Source organism: Protopterus annectens, chromosome 1.part2 (genome assembly GCF_019279795.1).
Source record: "Protopterus annectens isolate FY-2018-M chromosome 1.part2, PAN1.0, whole genome shotgun sequence".
Lineage (NCBI taxonomy): Eukaryota > Metazoa > Chordata > Ceratodontiformes > Protopteridae > Protopterus > Protopterus annectens.
This window is the reverse complement of record NC_056727.1, coordinates 879,648,767-879,671,531: the sequence shown is the minus strand read 5'-3', so window position 1 is coordinate 879,671,531 and position 22,765 is coordinate 879,648,767. Positions and strand designations below refer to the sequence as shown.

The 22,765-nt window shown below is 39.6% G+C and overlaps 1 protein-coding gene across 9 annotated transcripts in view; it reads left to right on the top strand.

Annotated features, from left to right (window-relative positions):
* The window catches only part of ZMYM4 (zinc finger MYM-type containing 4), a 3,261,850-nt gene that overhangs the window by 1,321,854 nt on the left and 1,917,231 nt on the right, over positions 1–22,765 (top strand). The gene's annotated exons all lie outside the window — the stretch shown is intronic.

Sequence of the window (22,765 nt, the reverse complement as noted above, 5' to 3'; positions counted from 1 at the left end):
CTGTCCTAACTTACAGTCTTGGAGTGATTTCCTGGCCCCAAAACGTGTTGGATAGATTAGATAGGAAAACAAGAAGGATGCTTCATGCTCACCAGATGATTTATAAAAGTCAGTGCATACCAAGATTATATATTCCCCGTTCTGAAGGAGGGCTGGGCCTCCTTGAAAGTGATTATATGTATAGATCTGCATTTGGGGGACTCCACACATGTCTGCTGACATCACAAGACCCAAACTTAGTGAAAGCTTTGAAACATGAGGAGAATAAATCTAAGATGACTTCTCTGCTTAATCTAGCAGAAGCTTATCGGCGTCAAGCAGGAATGGAAATCAAACCAGAAGTAGATAAAAATCAGGCAGCAACTGAATGTACCATAAAACAAAAGAGAGAATATAAGGTGAAGGATCAGATGAGAAGGTAAGAAATGTGGAAAAAGCATAAATATAGTTGTAAGTATAGAAAACTTCTGGAAGAACCTCATGTTGATCAGGAACGAACGCAGGAATGGCTAAAGAGAGGCAAATTCAAACAGAGATGAAAGATTAATATTGGCAGCCCAAGATAGTGGGCTTGGGTACACGTTTGTTTATAAAGTCCATTGAACTGTGGGAGAACAGACAAATGTAGGTTTTGTAAAACCGAATTGGAAATGGTTTCACACCTCATTGCTGGTTGCGACATACTAATGACAGAAGGACTGTATACTGAAAGGCATAATAATGTGGCGAGATTGTTGCACTGGGGATTGTGCAAACACTATGGTATTGAAGTGGACGAAAAACACTGGAAAAATGAGCCACATAACATCATAGAAAATGAAGAAGTCTACATCACATGGGATCATCCATTACCAATAGTTCAAAAGATAGATGCTAGAAAATCAGATATAGTGGTCCAAGAAAAGACAAGAGTAGCATTGATCATTGAAACTGCCACACCCAGTGACAACAGTGTTTTGCGTACAGAGAGATGCAAAGTCATATAATATCCAGATCTGCAGGCAGAAACGAGAGCAATGTGGAAGAAAGATACCCAGACAATTCCAATAGTAGTAGGAGCAATGGGTCTTACATAAAATAATTTGCAGTCATATTTAGATATGTTGCCAGTACATGTAATGCCATACAAACTGCAGAAGGCGTCATTACTGGGCACATTGAAGGTGCTGCGAAGAGCGCTACTGGCTGATATCAAAGACTGAAGCAATACTAATTTCATGAACTTTTTTCATACTTTGATTTAGGAATGGGGTCCATTCCTGTTATGGTATTAAAAACCCAAAAGACTTGGAGAGTAGTATTTGTCAAGTGTTGTACTCTTTACATTGAATCTTTATTGTGTTCTATTTTGCTTTTGCTTAAATACTTTTAACTGATTTATTTGTTGATCTATTTTGTCTGATTGCTTGTGCAGCGTTTGTGTTGAAATATGCTATTGATTATAGAAAATACTTATCTACTATCGCCTGCTTGTGCTAACACAAAATCAGAAGTCTATGTGAAATGACATGGAATCAGGAAGTAACGGAGTAGCTGCTCACCCTACAGTAAATACAAACATGGCTTTGCATTATTTAGTAAACATAGTTCCAGTGACGTAATTAAAGTGAAAAACTATGCATTGTAGGAAAAGGAGACCTACTTTACATGTTGAGAGCACAATCTCAACAAAAAGAATAGTTAACCAAGATTACACATGATCTTTTAAGATTTTTCATGCTGTGCAGTCTTGCATAGTATGGTTAACAATGATCTGAATGCATCAGTTGACAATTTGAGGAGCCAGAAAAGTATACCCTAGGGAATTTTCTAATCTTTTCATTTATGTTGACTTACCTGAATCTGTAATGCAGATTCCAGCTTTTTTTTTTTTATACCTAAGGCAGTAATTGCAATGTGTGCAGGAATAGCATTTCCCACGAGGACTTTAACAACCAGAATTTTTGGCCTTGTACAAGCTGTAGACTCCTGCCTACATTGCTCTTGTTTCACCTCGAAGACTGTCCAAAGAAAGGCACAAGTCTCTTCGGGGTTTTGCAGCCATGTAATTAAGGCACGTATGCCTAATTCGGTACTGCCATGGTGTTTGCTAAGATCTCAGAGAACCTTCCACCAAAAAGAGTCACTCCCATAAAAGACAAAGGGAGAATTGTCAGGAAGCTGAGTATGTTTTGTTGGATGACCCCAGCTTCCTTGAGTCTGGCATTTTCAGGCATTGTGAGTTGCTTTATGCAGCTTCCTTCTTTAAAGTTGACCTTGCCTGAGGCAGCTAAAGTAACTGCACCGTAGGCTGCTGCACCCTTAAAATCTCTCATATCCTCCTGGATCAATGTCTGATGTACCTCTTGAAGTCAAATGCCCTTTGGTTTGGAAGCTTGTATCCTTATTATGAAAAGAGGGAAGGAGAGATCCCTAGAGCTTGTCTGTGAGGATTTTTTCAAAGACTGTATTGAGGTTTATCCTCCCCACCCGAGACCAAGATACTCCAGGGTGGTATTTCCCAAATCCAGGAAACACAAAAACACTAAAGACCAAACAGTTACCTGCCAGCTTGCCTCAACCCAAACTTCATTTGATCTTCTACTTGGAGTTTTCAAAGTGTCTCTTTCACTTTTGAAACAGAAATGGGCAAACAGTAATTCCAGAGGAGTCTAAAGCCCCATTCTGAAAAGAAAATGGTGAAACCTCCTCTTGAAGATTCTGATTCCCATGGAAAGGCAGATGAGCTGGCCTAAGTAAATTGTATCCCTTCTGTTGAAACTTATGATTCAGACACTGTGGCCACCCTCTCTTTTGCTTCCCAACTAAAGAACAGCTTCTTTCATCCTGTGGAAAGTATGTCCAAACAACTTTTCCAGTGGACAAGTAAGGAATAATATTCATCATATTGATAACTTCTATAGTAGCCTTAGCTATACAAGTTATGTCTTGCCAAGGATATAACAGCTGGTTAGTTTCCAAAGCTTCAGGGTGCCTTCCACTTACCCAAGCTGTCAAGCAGCTTGAACTGAACTGACTAAAAGAAAGTTTGGGCACCAAGCCCTTGAAAGCTTTACTGCCACTGAAGAGTACACTTCTCTAAGGCTTTCGAGGATTGCAGGTCAGCTTTGTGCTGATCCTTTGCTAGGCAGATAAGTTCCCTCTGGGGGAAACTCTTCCATTTTCTAAATATTGTTTGTGTTATTACTTTCCTTTTCAGGAAAGTTCTACTAAAGCTAGGAGTTTTGTGTTTTAATGGACTGTCACAAGATTGTATTGTACAGGAGCGCTTTTTTTTCCCTGTCAGTTTAAAAGTTGTATAAAGTAGCTGAAAGCCATTTATGTGGAGAAACTGATATTTTACTTTTGGGGGTCTAGCAATATGTTTTAAAGTGCTTTTTACTGTGATTTTCTGTGAAAAAGTGACTTTTAAAGACTTGTAGTTTTTTACTATCATTTGTTACTTGTCTTCCCCAGGACAGAGGCTCTCTTTTTAGCTTGACCATGGAACAAGCTACCAGTCCCATGGTCTGTCATTCTTCTCATCACAAAAAAAGAAAAAGTTGGGGAACAGCCAATGCCATCAAAACAGGCTAGCAATTTACCTCTGCCACAGGAGGGTGACTCCTGCTGCAGCCATTGTTGTAATTGTTGTACCTCAGACCACACTTGGTTTTTTTTAATTATACCAGATCATTCTGGTGTAGCACCTACTACCACTGTGGACTGGGGTTAGCCATATCCTCTGTAGCTTTTGGGGTCCCTTCAGTCAGCAGAGGAGAGAGACTCCTGTGGGTCCTGGGAGAGGGAACAGGGAGGATTTCCTTGTTGTGTCAGAATGCTGTGCCCATCCCTGGGAAAGCTGCTGCTGCCATTATTAACACGGTTGGCCCCATTTTTCTTATCAAAAAGAAACAAGAAAACCAAGCATGCATCTACTTCTCAATTTTCTTTGGATAGAAGTAGTTTACTGGGTCAGGCTCACAGTTTAATTCAAGTTATTGATCCTCTTTCTTTTACCAGAAACTACTTTACAAGAAGGGATTCCTTTTTCCTGAAGAGATTCAGTATTCTGAATTTGAAAGGAAGATGCAAGGGACAGAGGGTTTTCGCCTCAGATTTCTGATTCAGTCAGAGGAGAACTCCATTTCTGATTCTCTCTGTAGGGCTTTCTCTTTCTGTGAGACTATTTCTAGAATGTGCTAGTGTTTCCAGTGGGAGAACACTTAGGTTTCTCAGTCCCTCAGAAAATATGAGTTTTTATATAAGGAATTTCCAGACCCTATACCCATTCCTCCCATTCTGTCTTAGAAGATGTGTGTTACTGCCTGCAGTTTTTCTGATAGTCAGCCAGTTGCCCCCAAAAAGGCAGATAGGATGTATTACGTTCCTAAACCTAAACTAACAGCAATAGTTTTAGTTGAATCTGCTGCTGCTAAACAGTTAATTCCAATCTGACTGTTCCTGATAAGGATGGGAAAATTATTGATAAATATTAGAACAAACTGCCTTACCTCTGTAACGTTTTTTTTTTCAGAATTTTGAATAGTCAAGCTCATATGTTAAAAAGTTTATTCTGACTAATTGTGAAAGTATGATGAATGTTTTATCTGCAGTTTCTTCTTGTTAGGAACATTTTGATGTTCGTCGTGTTACCCTGCTGCAGTCATCACACTTGGGTTATCTTGCCGTCAGGTGGTCCCGCAGTCGGCCAGAGTTCCAAAGTCTTGGTCCGGCGTCGGTTGCTGTCGCTTCTTCCCTGACGTCAGTGCGCCGGGGGGGGGGTATATAAGAGACATCCAATGCCATTTTCTTAAGTCTTTCTTGCCGTGCCCGAAGCAGAAGCAGTTCGCAAGTGCCGGTCAGCTGACACTTGAGATTTTCGAATCGAATTTCAGTCCAAAGTCTTCAATAAAGCTAAGTACCCCATTGGGGAACCTTTTCTTGCTTCAGTCCGATGTCAGAAAAAGTTAACAATTGCATTTCTTGTGGGAAGCAAATACCTCATAAGGACTTCCATTCTTATTGTAGTCTTTGCCTAGGCCCAGACCACGACGTCACAGGTTGTCGGTTTTGTGCTAGGTTTAATAAACGAACTATCAAACGCTGTTTTGACTTCGCACATTACTTTGGTAGGAAATTTAATTATATCATGCCATCGGAGCAGCCGGCATGCATAGAAAACGCAAGGATAAGGACAGGCAGCCTAGGACCAAGCCAGATTCTGAGGCATCTGCAGGGCTTGTCGCCGGTTCTCCAGTTTTCAGTGAGGCGCCTACGCAGCCCCTGACGACCGCAGAATTGAAACCCCAGACAGCTGCAGATTCTCAAGTGGAGTGTACTAGGCTGTCACAGCCATCTTCATTAGGTCCTTCCGACACCGGAGCAGAAGGAGATCCCGGTGCAGTAGAAACACCTTCGGTTGCAGAAGGTGTCTTCAGACTGACTACACTCACCATTAAATCTTATGCTAAGCTTAAAACTCCATTTAAACCAAAAAAGACTGTACATCAGTCTCCAGTTCAAGGCCCCATGCCTAAGAAACAGATGCTTAAGATGGCTGAAGATTTGATTACCCTAATCAGGGGTTCCCATCTCCCTCCAGATAATAGACCAAGACAAGAGGAGGATTATGCTTCCCCTGACCAGGTTTCAATTTCCTCAGATTCTTCTGAGGAACAGGATTACGCTTTTCCCCCTTATGAAGACTCTGATGCTGAAGACTCTATTCCCTCAGCATCTCCTCCTGAAGACTACTCCTTTGGGGAAACTTTACCATACCATGAGGGAACATTTCCACTGGGAAGGCCAGGACTAAGAAAAGGCTCCGAGAGTTCCTTTTACTACCCCAGCACAGACCACTTGCTATCCCTCCAGTTTTAGACATTGTGGATGATGTTTACTTGGAGTCTAGTCTAAATCCAGACTCTCTACCTCCTGCTCCAGCCAAACCAGACAGATACTACAGAGTACCTGACTCACACAAATTCCTTTATAAAAGCCCTGTGGCTGACCCATAAACAATTTCCCAGGGTCCCAAAGGGGCTAAAGCCTCTATGGCTAAAAATCCTGTCCCCTCTGAAAGGGATTCCAGAGCCCTAGATAGATGGGGAAAGAAGATATACACCTCAGCTACTCTGGCTATGAGAGCATTAAAGTGTCAGTTTCACATGCTGAAATATCAGCAATTCCTAATGTCTCAATTAAAACAAAAAATGAGCACACATTCTGAACAGTCTGAATTCAAGGAAATGCAGGATCTGTTGCATGCAGCTGAACAGGGGGGCAAACATACTTTACAATATGGATTTGATTCATTGGAAGCTTCCTGTAGAGCAGCTGTTACTGGGTCTGTCATACATAGACATGCTTGGTTAAAAGAACAAACCCTACCTGATCATGTTAAAGCAAAATTATTGGATGCACCTTTACAGCAGGATGTATTGTTTGGTGTCAAAGCAGAAGAGGTTTTAAAGAAAATGGAGGATAAGGCAAAGTCTATGCAGATGGTCAAGGATTTTTTACAGGTACAACCCCCTCGTTTCAGCAGAAATTGGCCAACAAAAAACTGGTCCTTTCCAGCTTCTGACAGATCACAGAGGGGCAAATACAGACGCCCAAGGGGCAGAGTTCAGTCACAAGGCCCTTACAAACCTTGTCAATGGGGTACTGCTACCCAGAAAGGAGAAGACAGGCCCCAAGCTAGCAGAAGACAAACACAATGACTCAACCCTCAAGCTTGTCTGCCCCATGGATCCTTCTCTTTCAATACAGTCTGATATCATAATGTTTTTGAAAGGGGTTCTGCCCAAGAGTCCTCCAAATAAACTGGTGGCCCCTCTTTGGGATCTTAATTTTATGTTCGAGAAGGTAATACATGCACCATTTGAACCAACTAACCAAGTTAACTTGAGGTTCTTAACATGGAAAACAGCTTTACAGATTGCTCTGACATCTGCAAGAAGAATATGCGAGTTGCAAGCTTTTATTGTGAGTCAACCTTGTTTGAATAATCACTACTGCAGTAATCTGCTCTCTTCCTCTGTCCCCCTTTTTTTTTTGTTTTGTTTGTTTTCATGCCAGGGTGAGGACATTTATTTTTTTGCTGCTGTTAGCATTGTCCATTCAGGATTCAGCCTCCCTATCTCTGTTGGCAGGAAAACTCTGAAGGGCTTGGCTCCCAAACTTTTCTTTTAGTCAACTCAGGTTGAGCTGCTTGAGAGTTTGGGCAGATGGAAGATGCCCTGAAGTGTTGGAAGCTGGCTGGCTTTTATATCCTTGACAAGATATAACCCATATAGCTAAGGCTACTTCAGCAGTGATACGTTGAACATCCACTGCTATGGTAAGTTTACTTATGCAACTGTACTTTCTGAGGCCTGACTGTGATGGAGACTTGTATGGGTCTGCCTATATTTAGAATTCCAGCAATCCTTCCAAGGCTAGATGTGTTGTAGGATGTTTTTATCAATGCATCCATGGAGCAAGACCACCTTCCTTCTCCTCCAAAAGAAAACCTGACTGACTTTATAAGATCAAAGATGTTGCATACTGATAAACAGCTTCATTTCAGATCTCTGTGTGAATACAGAAACTGAGCAAAAGGAGTACCATTGAAACTTTTTTCTTTTTTTATTGGGGGAGTAACATTCAATTAGAGGCTAGTAAGTGTGCTGCCTGGATGCCAGCGAATAAGAAAGTTGGAAGACCTGGAAAAAAGTCAGCCAGAAAAGATGAAGAGGAAACACTATCTGGGAAGTATTGTGCAGCTGTTCAGCAAAAAGCAGTTCATGCTTCGCCTTTGGTTCAGGAGATGGGTTCCAGTAATTTAGAGGGAAAAATAAATCAAATGTACTCAGAAGTGATTAAAATGAATGACTCGTTGAAGGAATATATTATCTCAAATAACAAAAGACTGAAAAACTAGATGTTCAGGAAAACTGATAAAAATGGCAGAAATCAGAGGTTGAAATGAAAACAAATGACAAGAGTGTGAGGCATCTCAGGAAGAGCTGTTTAAAAAAATAGTAAAGAGTTAGAAGACAGAACTTGCAGAGAAAACCTGGTTCTCTGCTATACCAGAGAAACTGGAAGGCATAGACTGTATTTAATTCTCAAAGCATAAATAAGCAACTAGACTGGTGTTCCACAGCAGGATTTGTTAATTCACAAGGCACATTGTGTGTATTCTCCAAGCCTGGCTATGAGAAAGCAGCCAAGATCTGTAGTAATAAATGTGCAGTCATACCAGCAGAAGGAGTTGATCCCGACAAAACTTTGGCAGAAGGGCAAAGTATTAAAAACTGGAGACAGCAAAGTGTTTGTAGAAAATGATTATCTACTGTACACTAGGCAGGGGAGAATCATATTTATCCCGGCAATCAGGGATTGTTGAGAGGCAGGTGTGAGCTTTAAGCTGCTGTATTATTCAGCTGCCTTGTGAGATTTTTTCCTGGAGGATCAAAGTTATTTTTTAATGCAGAGCAGGCTTAAGAGGAAATGAAAATACTTATCCAACAAAAACTGGGCCAGCAAACAGAAGAGGAACTCTGCTTCTCATACATCTGACAATAAGGTTCAGTGAAACCTTTTAATGTTTTCCAAAGAAAAATGTTTGAGAGACATAAAAAAGTACAAGTGTTGATTAGAGAAATTAGTAGTACATTGGACTTGAACCAAAGTCTTGTGTTGGGAGTTGGAAATGAAGTTGTAGAACACTGACGACGTTGAAATTAGTGAATAAATGGGAGAGTGTAAAGCTTTAGCATGGCATTTGGCAAGAAAAATGGCTGAAAAAGACTGGACTTTTGTTGACTTGTTAAACTTGGTGGACTGCAAAGTATACACCCCATTTTGTCATTTATGTTTAGAAGGACACTAAAAGGGGGAAATAACTCTTAGTAAAACAATTTTTGTTCTTATTAGTATTTGTATAAAACATTTTATGATCACAAACCTGCTTTACTATTTATGGCATGCATTTTTTAGTGTGTATTTTCACTGACTGATGTATTTGTTAAAGATATTAAAGTAAGTACTCTCATAAAAATATTAACTTTACAATATAACAAGAAAAGAAAGGCTGGAGAAAATAAATTTAATGCTAATATGTTGTATTCTTGGGGTGCTGGGTGGTAATGAAAGCCATGAAAAATGCAAAGTTTCTTACAACTGTAAAGATATTAGCTTATTTTTTCCATCATCAAATGGTGGGAGTCTAGAAGTCTGCAGCTGAAGGCAGCTGTGGATTCTGTTCTGAGAGAAATTTACAAAGATTTGTTGCTGAATACATTTTCATAGAGATGAACTGCTTGAGGGTATGAGCAATTATTCTTGAGAGTTCTGAGCATTCCTTGATGAAGGAAATGCAAAATTTAAAGTTACAATGACAAACAGTTCAGTGAAAATAGTTTGAAATTATGGGAAATGAATAAGAGAGAACAGACTCTTAAGTTTGATTACTTTAATGCATTTAACAGAACAGTGTACAATTTAGTTTTATTTAAAGATTGTGCAGTTTTTCTTAGGAGTAATTTTTTTTTTCTGAAAGCATATATGTTTTTTTCCACACCTGGCAGGGGAATAGAGATAAAAAAAGAGTAGACAAAGAGTAGACAACAATCAGTGCAATTGGCAACGTAGGCTGTAGCATGCGCTTTAGTATAGGTAACCTTAATTTTTGGTTAGGCAATGCCTGTGGGTGCAGTTGTTGATTTCAGTCAGTTGTTCCTATTTGGAGCATTAAACTTCATATTTTAAAGATGTACATAGTTTTGTTTATTCGAAGTTAATAGGGGAAGGGGGTATTTTAAAAATGTATTTCATAGGTTCATAGGTTCATAGGTTCATAGGTTTATACTAGGCTATCTGCCCTAAGGCATTTATAAGCCTAGCCCAAATTATTGTGGCTTACGCCACCCCTTATATGAAAAAATACTGTGCCCATTAGTTTGTTGTGCCTCTGTCCAGCAGTGACCCAGAGATGATTCCCGGGGTAAACCTACGATCTCCCATCCACAGGTCTAGATTTCTCTTGAACAGAGTCAGCGAGGTGCTCTGCCTCACATGGACCGGGATTTTTTCCACAGCATAGGGAGTCTCTGAGTGATAAATCTATCCCTCCAGCACGTCCTATTTATATCCGTGCTAAGGTTTAAGTCGCTTGCTCTAGTGGTTTTGGTGGATTTGGATTTTTGAGGTGGAGCATGTCCATTAATTCCGGGTTGGACATGGCCTTGTATGTCAGGCACATGTCACCTCTGAGCAGGCGGTATGCGACTGAATAGAGCTGGAGTTTCTTCAATCTGGCAGCATATGACAGATTTTGGAGTCCCTTTATCCTTTTGGTGAGGAACTTTTGGGGTCTCTCCAATTGCTGCAGATGTCGGGTGAGATACATCCCGAATGGGGCATTGTACTCGATCATTGGTCTGATAAGTGAAGAGTACAGGGAACAATGACCTCACTAGATCTGGATGTGAATCCCTTCATGATCAGGTGGGCAATGTAGAAGGTCTTTCTAACCACTTTAGCAATGTGAGTGTCAAAAGAAAGGCCACTGTCAACCTGGGTCCCCAGGTCCCTGATAACCTCTTCTGTGCTTAGTGGATTGCCACCTATATGGTAGCTTGGGGTTACCTTGTTTTTCCCGAAGGGTATGACTATACATTTTTGGCGTTTAACTTCAGGCCATGGCTCTGGCACCAGCTATCTGTTTCCGTGAGTCCCTTCTGAAGGATATCAGTGTCCGATGCACTTTCCACTATGGCGCCCAGTTTGCAGTCATCTGCAAACTTTGTCAGCCAAAGTCCTCCCATGTTGGCCTGTACTTCTGAGAAGTAGATGCCAAACAATAGGGGCCAAGGACCGAGCCCTGTGGGACACCACTTGTGACCGGCTTGGAGTCTGACACAGCGCCAGCAACTCTAACCCTGTGGGTTCTGTCCTTAAGCCAGTTTGCAACCCATCTTGTGACATATGGGTTTACATTTAAGCTGGTAAGTTTTTCTACAATACCCAGTGGGGTATTGTGTCGAAAGCCTTTGCAAGGTCAAGGTAGGCTGTATGGACTGCCTTTCCCTCATCAATGGCCTTGGTGACTATTTCAAGAAGTCGACCAAGTTCAAAAGGCATGATCTTCCCTTGACAAAGCCAAACTGGGTCGGGTCCAATGTCTGCAAGTCCCCTATATCTTTGTTTATGAGCTCCATTATGATCCTCTCCATAGCTTTGCAGACTAGACTTGTTAAGCTTATGGGCGGTAATTACCAGGGTCCGTGAGGCGCCACCTTTGTGGAGTGGGACCACAGTTGCCGTACGCCACTCCTTGGGCACGTATCCTGTGGTAAGGCTGAGATTAAACAGCTGCCTTATGTGCGGGTTTAATTCCTCATTTAGCTCGTGTAGCACACAGCCGGGGACACCATCCGGTCCCATTGATGCTGTGTTTTTAGCTTTAGAGAGAGCAGCTTTCACCTGCGCATTTGAGATGTCCGGGAGGCTACACTCGGCTGGGATACCCACCTCTCCTTTAGGGGGGGAGAGGGGGGTGAAGTTTGCACTGAACCTGTCTGCCAGTATGTTGGCAATGTCTGTGGGTTCAGTGAGTTTTTTGTTTGAGGGTTGTCATTAAACAAAGTCTTGTCAAATGTGTTATAGGTTCAAATGAAGATGAGAAGAAACAAGTGTACAAGAGATCAACCTGCCAAAACATTAGTAGGTACATATAACACAAAACTTGAAAATACATATTAAAAAAAATACTCATGTATATTAGACGGGAACAGTAGCTTTTTATCATAATGGCCATGCTGTTCATATTATCTCGTAACTTAAATGGCCTTATACATATATACAACAAGGGAAGAGTATTGAATTATATTAAGAAATACAGAGTGCAAATAGTGCATCAGGAGACGCATTTGGAAATAAATGAGATTGTGAATTTGACAAAGAAAGGATTTCGTGAAGGATATTCATCTGCTTGTGAGGGGTAAAGGAAAAGGCGAGTAATTGTACTAATTGGTAGAGAGACTCCAGTACTGAAAAGGAGGAAAAGACACCATAACGGTATATTTCTGATAGTAAGGGGCTGTTTGGCAAGGGAGGATGATTACACTGGCATGCATTTATATTCTTCCAGAAACTGCTATTGTGGAGCTTGTAAAATGTTTGGAATATAATCACCTTTCAGCAGGGAATATTACTTACAGGCTATGGACTAGAACTTGAACTGCAATAGTGAGGAAGTAGCTGGGGGACCTAGAAGGGCAAATATAACAAAATAAAGCAGATTCCTGAAGAAAGTTATGAAAATATTTTGTATGGAAGTTGTAAATTCAGTAGGGGCCCGACATAATTTACATATTATTCCCTAAGGTGCAGTAATTGGGCTAGACTAGATAGAAATTGTATTTCGCATGATAATTTGCATTTAATTGGAAGCTTTGACACACATCCAGTGACTGTCAGATCATGCACCATTAAAAACTAAGATAAACATGCAGGGTTATGAAGTAAAAATAAGACACTAGTGTTTTGCCACATACTGTTAAAAAGTGAAGACTTTAAGGAATGGGTAGTGGAAAGCATTAGAGAGTTATTATGGAAGATGTAAGTATCTTCAAGGATTATAGCTAGTGAGTGGGATAAAATGAAAATGGAGTTTAAAAAGGTAACCATTTGAAGTGGTGGGACCTACCAAAGCTAGTTCCAAAACACAGAGACTGTATGGCTGAAAATTGGACTTAAATATACTAAGTCTGAGTTGACCTTTTTGAATATTCCCTTTTTGTTAGCGTATGGCTGTCACAGAGTTGGTATATATAATTTGGGGGTGGGGGGGTTTGAAGGAGAACATCAGTTGTTTGAGTTTCTGTCTTCTGCTATAGCTTTGGTCTTTTTTTCTTCTTTGGCTTGTCAGCATTTGGCATTTTGATTGCTAACATTTCAATGGAGAGCGGTTTAAAAACAGGATAGAAATAAAAAAGAATGAAATGTGGTTAAGACATAATAGGGATTACTTAGAGAGACTGACAAAGATTAAAATATTGCAGAATAAGGAGTCTCACAGAACAAGAGGAGGAGGTGTGCTAAAGAGAAAAAAAGAGAGTGTTTGGACAACATGCATGAGTTTAAAAAGATTACTGTTAAGCAACTATTTTTAGATAATTCCACAGAGCACAAAGACTTTTCACATGACATAAGCAGCAGAAAATAAAAAGGGTTGTTTCTAAACTTAGGATCTTATAATGAGAAAAATAACCAGAAATCCTGTAGAGGTGTTAGAAATATTTTGGAAATTTTATGAAAATTTGTATAAAGCAGAGAAATATGGAAATCAAGAAAGAGCATAAATGGAAATATGTATGGAAGACTTAATTATATCAAGGTTAGAGGTAGATGAGGGATAGGAACTAACAGTTAAGATAGGAGGAGGTAAATTAAGAGGTGTAATGTATAATCAGTCTTCATAAAAGTCTACTGGAGCAGATGGTATTCCCATGGAAGCTAGGAGGGGAAGAAAGTAAAAGACCAGTGAGATTTTGTTTAACTATATTTTAAAAAGAGGGGAAGCACCGACATCTTGGACGAAAGCTATGTTGGCTTTATTACCCAAGGATGATGAAGATCCATTAGACCCATTTCAATTTTAAACAATGCTTATGTCTATACTGGCTAAAATAAGTGAAAAGATGTTGCCAAAATTGATACATATCGGTGTGATTTTTGTGAAGGAGGGGCAAATGTTTGACAACATTAGTAGAATGATGATCCACAAGGAAGCAGAGCATAAGAAAGTACTGCTGCTGTTGGTGGGTCTTGATGCAGAGAAAGCATTTGTCTGAGTAATCTAGGATTTTGAGTTGGGGAATGTAAGCATTTGCATTATGTGGTACAGTAATAAGGTTAATTAGGAGGATATGTCAAGGATTGCAGGCAAGAATTAAACTGGGAAGGTTCCTCTCTGATACGTTCTTTTTGAACAGAGGAACCAGGCAGAGGTGTCCTCTTTCCTGTTTATTTGCTTTATATTTAGAGCCATTGGCAAAGGCAATAAGGGACTCAGAAATTCAAGGATATAATTGGTACGGCAATCAGGAAAACTTGGCTTTATTTGCAGATAATATTTTGTACCTGACAAATCCAGAAAGGACATCTTAATGTTGAACATTTTTTGACCAGTCCAACTCTTTTTGTGATATAAAATTAATGAAGATAAAACAAAGGCTACAGGTTTAGATTATATAACCATGTACAAATTGCTTCAACAAATTCCCATAATTATAGGGACAATAAGATGTAATATTTAAGAGTATGGATTAAAAAGGCTTCTGTTATGGCAGCTAAGGATATGTGAGAGCAGTCTAAAAGGTAATACAAAAACTGAGAAACTTGAAGCTGCTGTTTATGGATATGGATAGTAAGATACAAGCAGTGAAAATGGTTTAGTCACTTCAGTTTTATTTATGGGCCAGCCATATTTTTCTCAACCAGAGAAGTAGTTGTGGGCAATACTTTGTAAAGGGTTAAAGTAATTTCTTTGGGATGAGAAGAGGACAAGAGTTGAGTGAGATAAGTTGATCCCTTCAATAGAATAAGTTAGCTTATTGAGTACCTGATTTGAAGGGATACTTTATAGCTATACAGTTAAGGATCATATGTATAACAGAAGCAAAAAGTTGTATTTCAAAATGGAAAGGGAAGATGATTAAGCAGAGGGGGGAAGTTCAAGAAATAGTGTGGGATTTTGGATGCAGATCCTTAAGGAAAATAACCATACAGAAAATTATATTCCTAAAGTAACAGAAAGTACTGTAAGGACTAAGCCAACACGAGAATGGAGAAATTAATTTTTTCCAATAGATATGACTGTAAATAGTGCTACAGTACTGTAAGGAGTAAGCCAACACGAGAATGGAGAAATTCAATTTTTCCAATAGGGATGACTGTAAATAGTGGTACAGAAAATAGGCAGAGGAATCTGGAATTTGCTGGAGATAACTGGCAAAGGAACCAAGGTATTGGTAGCAAATAGCTAGAGTGGAAATGGTAATCCTGACGAATGATGCCAAGAAGATGTTTACACTGCAGGCTGGAGCCTGCCTTCCCTACCAGGGATTGATATCAGAGCAGAGGTGAAGAGAAAGGGATAGGGGAATTTTAAGTGAAAGACCTGCTCTAGTGAGGTTTTAGGGCATATAAGGATTGCATGATGACGATAAGAATCAGTTAGAGGAGATTAGAAAAGGTTGGAAAGTGAGATTAGAAAAAGCAATTTAAAAGAGAACAGTGGGAAGACATGCCCCCTTTTCACAGACTGTTAGGCTTACCAGACAAAGCCGTCTTGTTCAAATCTTACCTTCACTACAGAACCCGTGTGTGCAATGTCTACAAGCCCCCTCCACTTTCCTCCCTATCTCAGCTCATCTCTCTCAAGGATCTGTCCTCATTCCACTTCTCTTAAATATATTCATCAATAATCTGCCTATTGTGCTAATCAACTCTACTTCGATCCATTCTGTAGATGATTCCATCATCATTTGTTAAGCACACACCTTGTCTGAACTTGAAATTCTTTCACCTCTGTGAAAACTCAGCTTCTGGAGTCAAACCGACACTTAAATTCCCAAAACATAAAACTTAGGCTTTTGGACCTAAATCAGTATCCAAACTTCTCAACCCACTTATCCTTCAACCATCTGATGGCATATTAATTGAACTACTCCACACATTAAACTACTTGGATTCGACCTACACATTCATCAAGTAAGCAATACAACCATCCAAAAATTAGGCATGCTGTCTTGATACAATATTTTATTTTTTTATCAAGCATAGAAGGCCAGTGCTATTGCCTACTGTATCCCTCAACTTACTTACACCCTAAGATTTTTTACCAAACTATCAACACATCTCGAAATTTGAGCAGTCACAAAGCAAGATTGTAAGCTTTGCCGCCAGCCTTCCCAATAAAGCACACCACGGTGTAGTTCTCAAAAGGCAAAACTGTCTCTAATTCCCTGACCTCCCCGAGCCCAACCAATTAAAAATGCCATTGAAAGTCCTCCACCAGCCACAAGCCTCTCTCTCTCCCTGAACAGTCTGCTGCCATTGGTGTGTTCCTTCTTATACTTTCCATTTATCTGAAAAATGTCTGGCAGATGTGACTGTCACCCAACTCTCATGGGGATTCGTATGCTTGAACATGGCAAACAGGGGAGCTCCCTCCATTCTACAAATAAATGCACCAAAAAGCCTTCAGACAAGATGTAAAATCCTTCTCTTTTGATACATGGCTATTTCACTGCTCCAAACCACCCAATTAGCTCCTTCCTGTTCCACCTGTACCCACATAACAGCATACTGCTACCATCAGCTACAGAACTTCCCTTGTGCAAACTCGTTTCTTCTAAACTAATCATCAGACTTGTCCCGTAATGTCACTGATCTTCTCAGTGTCTTCATCTGCTTCTTATCCCCAACACACATCTCTCTGGCAGCTGCAAACCCTCCCCCATGCATATATTTTGCTATATATTTTCCTCTCTAACCCATCCCCCCACAGATCTTCATCTCTTCTCTCATCTCACACTAACTTCCCTGTTCTTACCCAGTGTACTCTTTTCTACTACACAGGGTGTGACACTGCCAACCCAGGTATCTGGAATTTTGTATATAATTCTATGTCATTTGTGAATTTTAATATGATTTATACAGCACTGTATGTTATGTACTGAGCTTCAAGAATGTAACCACAGCATAATCTGCTGAAACTTAGAAGATTAACTTGTACAACTTCAAGAAAATAAGATGAAATTAAGTACTTTACAATGTGCTATACAAGTTAGTTAATGCAGCAAGGAGACAGGATATCTAGAGCTAGAGGTTTTTCTATTGTTTTGGAGAGAAGTAATTACTAGGTCTAAAATGTAAAAGTGTTTAATTGTTTTGGACTTCCAGTTCTCAGCAAACATTTGAGTGATATGTAGTTTTAACACAGAGATGTTAGTTTCCTTTAGCCTGGGAACTGAAGGCAGGTGACAGAGTGGTGTCATCCAAGCTGACCTAGCAGTAATATGTGATATTAATTTAAGAATGCTCTGAGAGAGACTTTGCATTTTGTATCTTGTCTTGGACCTATAAACATCCATCATCAGCACTTGTGCCTGCGTGTTGTCTGTAAGTAAGACTTAGGGCATAGTATCTCTCTTAGATATAGATATTAATATAGTAATGATTAGTTTAGATGTTTTCTGTATTTATTTGAGACTGTCCTGTGATGTTGTTTTAAAATATTTCCTGTGATTCTAAACTCTGAAGTAACTGTGTTGATCGAGTATTGTCTTATTTTAGTATTATTTATTAAATATATTTAAACCCATCTTTGTGGCTGATATTTGTGAGACATATTTAAGCTCGGAGAGTGCTTGCATATGCATTTGGTGACACTGTACAGGCCACTCCTAAATAGCCTTGCTCTTGGTCACACTTACAGTTCAGATAATAGTAACATTACACAGTAGGATTGGTCACCCTTTGGGAAGGCCCTTAAAGTTACTGGTAAGGGGTTCTGGTGGCAGTGATAACTACCTTATGGTCTGGGCAGAAGGGGGCATACCAAGTAAACCTGTGCCAGCCTTTCCCAGGTGTGTGTTTGTGTATAAATCAAACCTCAATGTGTATGTGAGTGTCGGCTACTTGGGCAGGGACATGAAGCACTGGTTGGACAGAGTGTGTGTTTGGAGGACTTGGCTTGGAACACTGGCTTAAGGTCTCAACACTATAGCTGTGCTAGTGGGGAGTCTTATTGGGGATCTGGAGAAAGAGGGAGAAACCAGCCCCAGACTTACTGTGAGCTCTGTGTGCTCTTAAGGGAAATTGTACTTTACTGTGTGTGTACTTGTCTTCCCATTGTGTACATCTCTCACTGTTGCCAGTGGTGAGGATTGAGGCTCCTTGGTTACTGGGCCAGTGTAGGGGCATCACCCACTGATGATATTACTCATCCTGTCTTCATTCTTTCACACTTGTCAGCCCATCCTAGGCACCCAACATTCATTACCATCTCGGAACTTGAATGCCTGACTATCTCCAATGCTGTTTTTGTATAAAGATTTCCTTTCAGGTGTGTATTGTAGAGTGTAACCACCAAAACTGTGTGTATTCATTTTTATAAAGAATCACTGTAATATATGTGTATTGTACAGTACAGTTAATTAGTTATTTAACTCTTTCCAGTAGGTACGACTGCAAGTAGGGGTGTAGAAAATATGCAAGAGTGGGTTAGAATTTACTGGAGAAAATTGACAAAGGAACCAGAGAAAAGGAAAGGTACTGGGGGGGTGAGGCCAAGCAGAAATTTGAATTGCATGCTAGAGACTGCCTTCCCTTTCAGCGATTGATATCCAGGTATAGGCAAAGAGAAAGAGGTAGTGTAGTGCTAAGTGAAAATACCAGCTGTTGAACAGTTTTAGGCAAGTCTGTAACAGAAGCTGCTGTTAAAGAAATAATTTGTAGGGGATATATAGAATATGTTATGCTAACTCCAAGTGTCAGTTAGAGAAAGTTAGAAAAGATTGGGAAGAGTTACTGGAAAGGTAATTTACAAAGGAACATTGAGAGGACATCTGTATGGCTCCCAAGTATGCAGTTAAGTCCAGATGGTTTGAAGTTTTGCTTGGTAGTGTTTGCATAGGTCTTTTATAGCCTAAAGCAGAGTGAGTTCAGAGAATTTTCCTCTGGTAGGTAACAAATGCTTGGAGGTGTGATGGGAAAGCAAAAGAGGCAACTGGGAGTATGTTTTTTTGGGTGGAGTTGTAATAAGTTGGCACATTGCCGACAGAGTACTGTGACAGAAATGTTGAGGGAGCAAATGGCTGTATCTAAGGAAATGATTCTTTTGATTTGGGGGACACAATCTGAATTGCCAATAGTACGGCCTTCCTAAGTTTAAAGCTATTGATTACCACCAAACCATTTACTAGAAAATGGCAGTAGTAATCTAAACTGAATGTAATTTAAGTACTGAATATTTAAAGAGATAAAAGAACTAGGGGTGAGATCTTTAGAAAGGGGCAGAAGTAAATTACATAGAAATTAATGGAATTTGTTGGAACAATACATACACAGTAATGTTCAAGAGAAGGAGTGTGGTTTTAGGGAAGGCAGGAATTGGGCAATGTGTGTAATGTTGGAGTGAGTAATTGTTAGAAAGTGGGAAAAACTTGCATGTAATGTAATGCAGGAATATGACAAATGTTAATATGATTTGTTTTCTTTTAATGAATTTGTGCCTCCATCATAAGCGATAACTTAGAGGTGTTTAAAAAGATGTATTTGTGTTTTTAACCGTACAAATGTTTTTACTTTAATAGATGTTTTGTGAATTGTAATAACTTTTTATGTGTAAGTTTTCTCCCCGGGCCCCAGTTGAAAAGAGGTCTTAATTTGCTTTTCCATTACACAAATGTTGTTGTGTCTTTCGGCTTTTCCCAGTTAGGGGTCGCTACAGCGGAACTCCAATTCGCTAATGATTGGTAGTTGATTTTTACGTGCCGAGTTACCAGCCCTGACGCACAACCTTCAACGAAGGTATGCCCATTCACACGTCTCCACGCAGAAGACGCTCTAGCTGAGAATCGAACCGGACAGTGTCTTACTGTGAGGTGATAACTTTACCGCAGCACCACCACCGCAGGTCCATTACACAAATGTAATTTGTAAATAGTATAGTTTTGTGAGTATACTTAGTGCAACAGTAGTTGTTTGAATAATATTCAGTGTAATATTTGATGTTTAGAAATAGACAGTAGCAAGGCAGACTTGGATTACCTATTGCCAGTTTCAGCAGCATTTACTTTCAGACTGCACAAAAAAGTTAGGATGCTAGACCTGCTAATGTACATTTGGAAAGTCTGTTAGAGGGATATGCTGCAGTAGGCATCAGTATCCTTTAAAGATAATATACATATGCATATTACATTACCCTTTTCAGAAGCAAAATTTTCTTACGTGTATTTGAAATGCATTAACTATTGTACTGTTTTGTAGCATTTATGATATTAAAACTTTCTCAGGTTTAATAGGGTTGTCTCATTGCTCTGCAGAAAAAAAGTGCTTCCTTTTAGCAAACAGCCTGCTCTTTACAACTCCTTTAGCATGTATATTTCAACTTTGTAGAAGTTCTTTACAGAGACGTTTTAAAGCAAGTCTTTAGGTGTAGTTACTTAATAGGTTTTACCACAAAAATAGTTGGGTTAAATTCCATTCAGTAGCTCCACTTCTCTGTTTAGGCCTCAGGGACATCTTTCAAACTTCCTACTGCACGGAAAGCTTCTAGCTTGATTCCTCCTTTAAGATATGACATCCCTTGGAGACTCTTTGACACAATCCTTTCTCCACCTAGGACTCTGAAGAACAGGAGTTTGGCATGCCTGCTCCCTCTGTTCCTTATGCTTTCCAAAAAGCCACAATGTTCCTGGTTGAGATTTTCCTGTCAGCTATGTGTTGGCCTTACAGCTGTAGCATTCTGTAGGCTCAGCAGATATTATTATGCCACAATATACATGTAATGTTTTTTAATAAATAACTTGCATTTGCGTGTCATTTCAAATGTGAAATTGCTTTAAGATGATGGTACTGTAATTGCAGAACATTTTTTTATCAGCTTAAAAGTTAAAAACTATAGCACAAAAGCAGCATCTTTGAGTAATATTCATTACCATTCACAATTTTCATTTTTTTAAATGGTTTGAATAGCTGGTTTTGAAGATCTCAAATACTTGGAGAATTCTGCGATTTGAACTTCTAATGATGATATGTTAGGTATTCCTTCAGGTGTCAAGTCACTAGACAGTTTCAAAATGTTCTAATCTCAACTTTTGGTGGAAATGCCGTTCAGGGCCTTTATTTGGCTATTTCTGTGAACATCTGCATAAGTACCTCAAGCAGGGAGGCATCAGAGAAGGGTGTATATATTCTGCACAGCAACTGGGAGACATACCTGTCATGAACAAGTGTCTCCAGTTTCTCTATTACAAATTTCCAACCTCAGTACAAACAAATGGTCTTGATAGTCCACATGGCATCATTGCCACTCCTTGGTGTTGCCTTTCTGAGAACGATGTGTTATATTGTGTGCTTCTTCTTTTAATGAAGGCTGGCAGGAGTCTTCTTCTGTGACATTTTTAATAGTTTGTCTACACTGGTTTTATTTCAGTCATTCTTGTTCATATTTCAGATTCTTGGGAAGCAGATGTAGAAATTATGTTCGTAAGTATGCAGCGTATCAGTAATTGAGTTGGTACAAGACTTAGTTTGCAGTGGAGTATTCCTTACCTAGTTAGATATGCCTGTTTGTTTCCTAGCCACTTGGAATACTGTCCTAGTGTTGGAATAAAAGCTATCTGGAGGGGGCTAAGAGGGTACTTTATTTTCACTGATATCCTGGCAGTGAGGATATGTGTATGTAGCCTAACCTTGCCTCTTGCAGGGGAGATGTGCTGCCTGCATCACCATGGATTCCTTGCAGGTGCATGTTCCCAGAAGCCTTCTACAAAAGCTACCACAAGTGGTTGTTTGGTGAGCAAAAGTGCACATCCACGACACATGCAAGGAGTGCAGCAGTGTATCTATCCTGTTCTACCCTACTCTCCGATGAGATGGGCAAGCCTAATCATTCCCTGCCAAGTTCATTAAGCATCGAAGGTGCTAATTGAATTTGGGTCACCTGGGACATAGGCCTTTATCAGAGATGTTGCACAGACCGCTGAGGGTGCGTGATGGTATTGCTAATATTGCTTTTGACATATAAATGACAACATTAAATGAAATTTGATTAATCATTCACTGTTATTCTGAAACTTTTAATTTTAGAAGAATTACGCTTCATAAAAGTATGGCTATATTTTTGTTCTCACAGCATTTTTTTTTTCTTTATCTCAGCCCCCCTAAGCTTCTGCAGTTTGGACCATTCTCAACACATTGTGGAAACTCTATGCAGATCACTGTTCACATTTAAGACATACTTCTTTAATCTCAACAAAATTGTCTGCAGTATAGTTATTGAGTTATGTAACTACTACTGTAATATACTGTTTAACAGCTTATGGTCTGTTTCTACCAAAGCTTTTACCTTACGTATGTATTCTTGGAACTTTTTGACAGGTAGATATTTTTTTCTTTATCTGTGCTACAGTTTTTGGTGCTATGTAAAGCCTTTTGACCCATAAGCAACTTGTGCGATATCTCTGTTCATATTCAGTTCTGGCTGGTATCTTCTAGTGTGACTGACTTCACTTAAAAAATATTTCATTATGGAAACATCTGTCATTAATGTTTAAACATTTCAAAGCTTTTTCACTGTACACCAGCATCATTACTGATCTTGTCCAGTAATTTCCTGCCAAACCAATGCTAAATCATTCCAAGATGTCTTAAGAGAGCGTGCTTATTCTTTGAAGGGAGGCACTTTAAACTACTGTTATTAGCTTTGTTTGTGTCTGGTTGAGACTGATTCTTCCTAGTTTCTGTAGCAATTCACCCAGGTTTCACACCTTTCGTTGATCTGCTGTCGTTTATATGTCAACAGTAATACCAGCATTGACGTCATGCACCCTCACTGGTGTGTACAACAGTTCTGTAAAAAAAACACTGTACATGATGACAGTATACCAAATGGAAGTCTCAGAAATGTATATTTTCCGTTACATGAAATAAAAATAAGCATCTTGGAACATTACTGTTGGAGCTTAGTTTATCCAAACCCTTTCTCATTAAACACAGA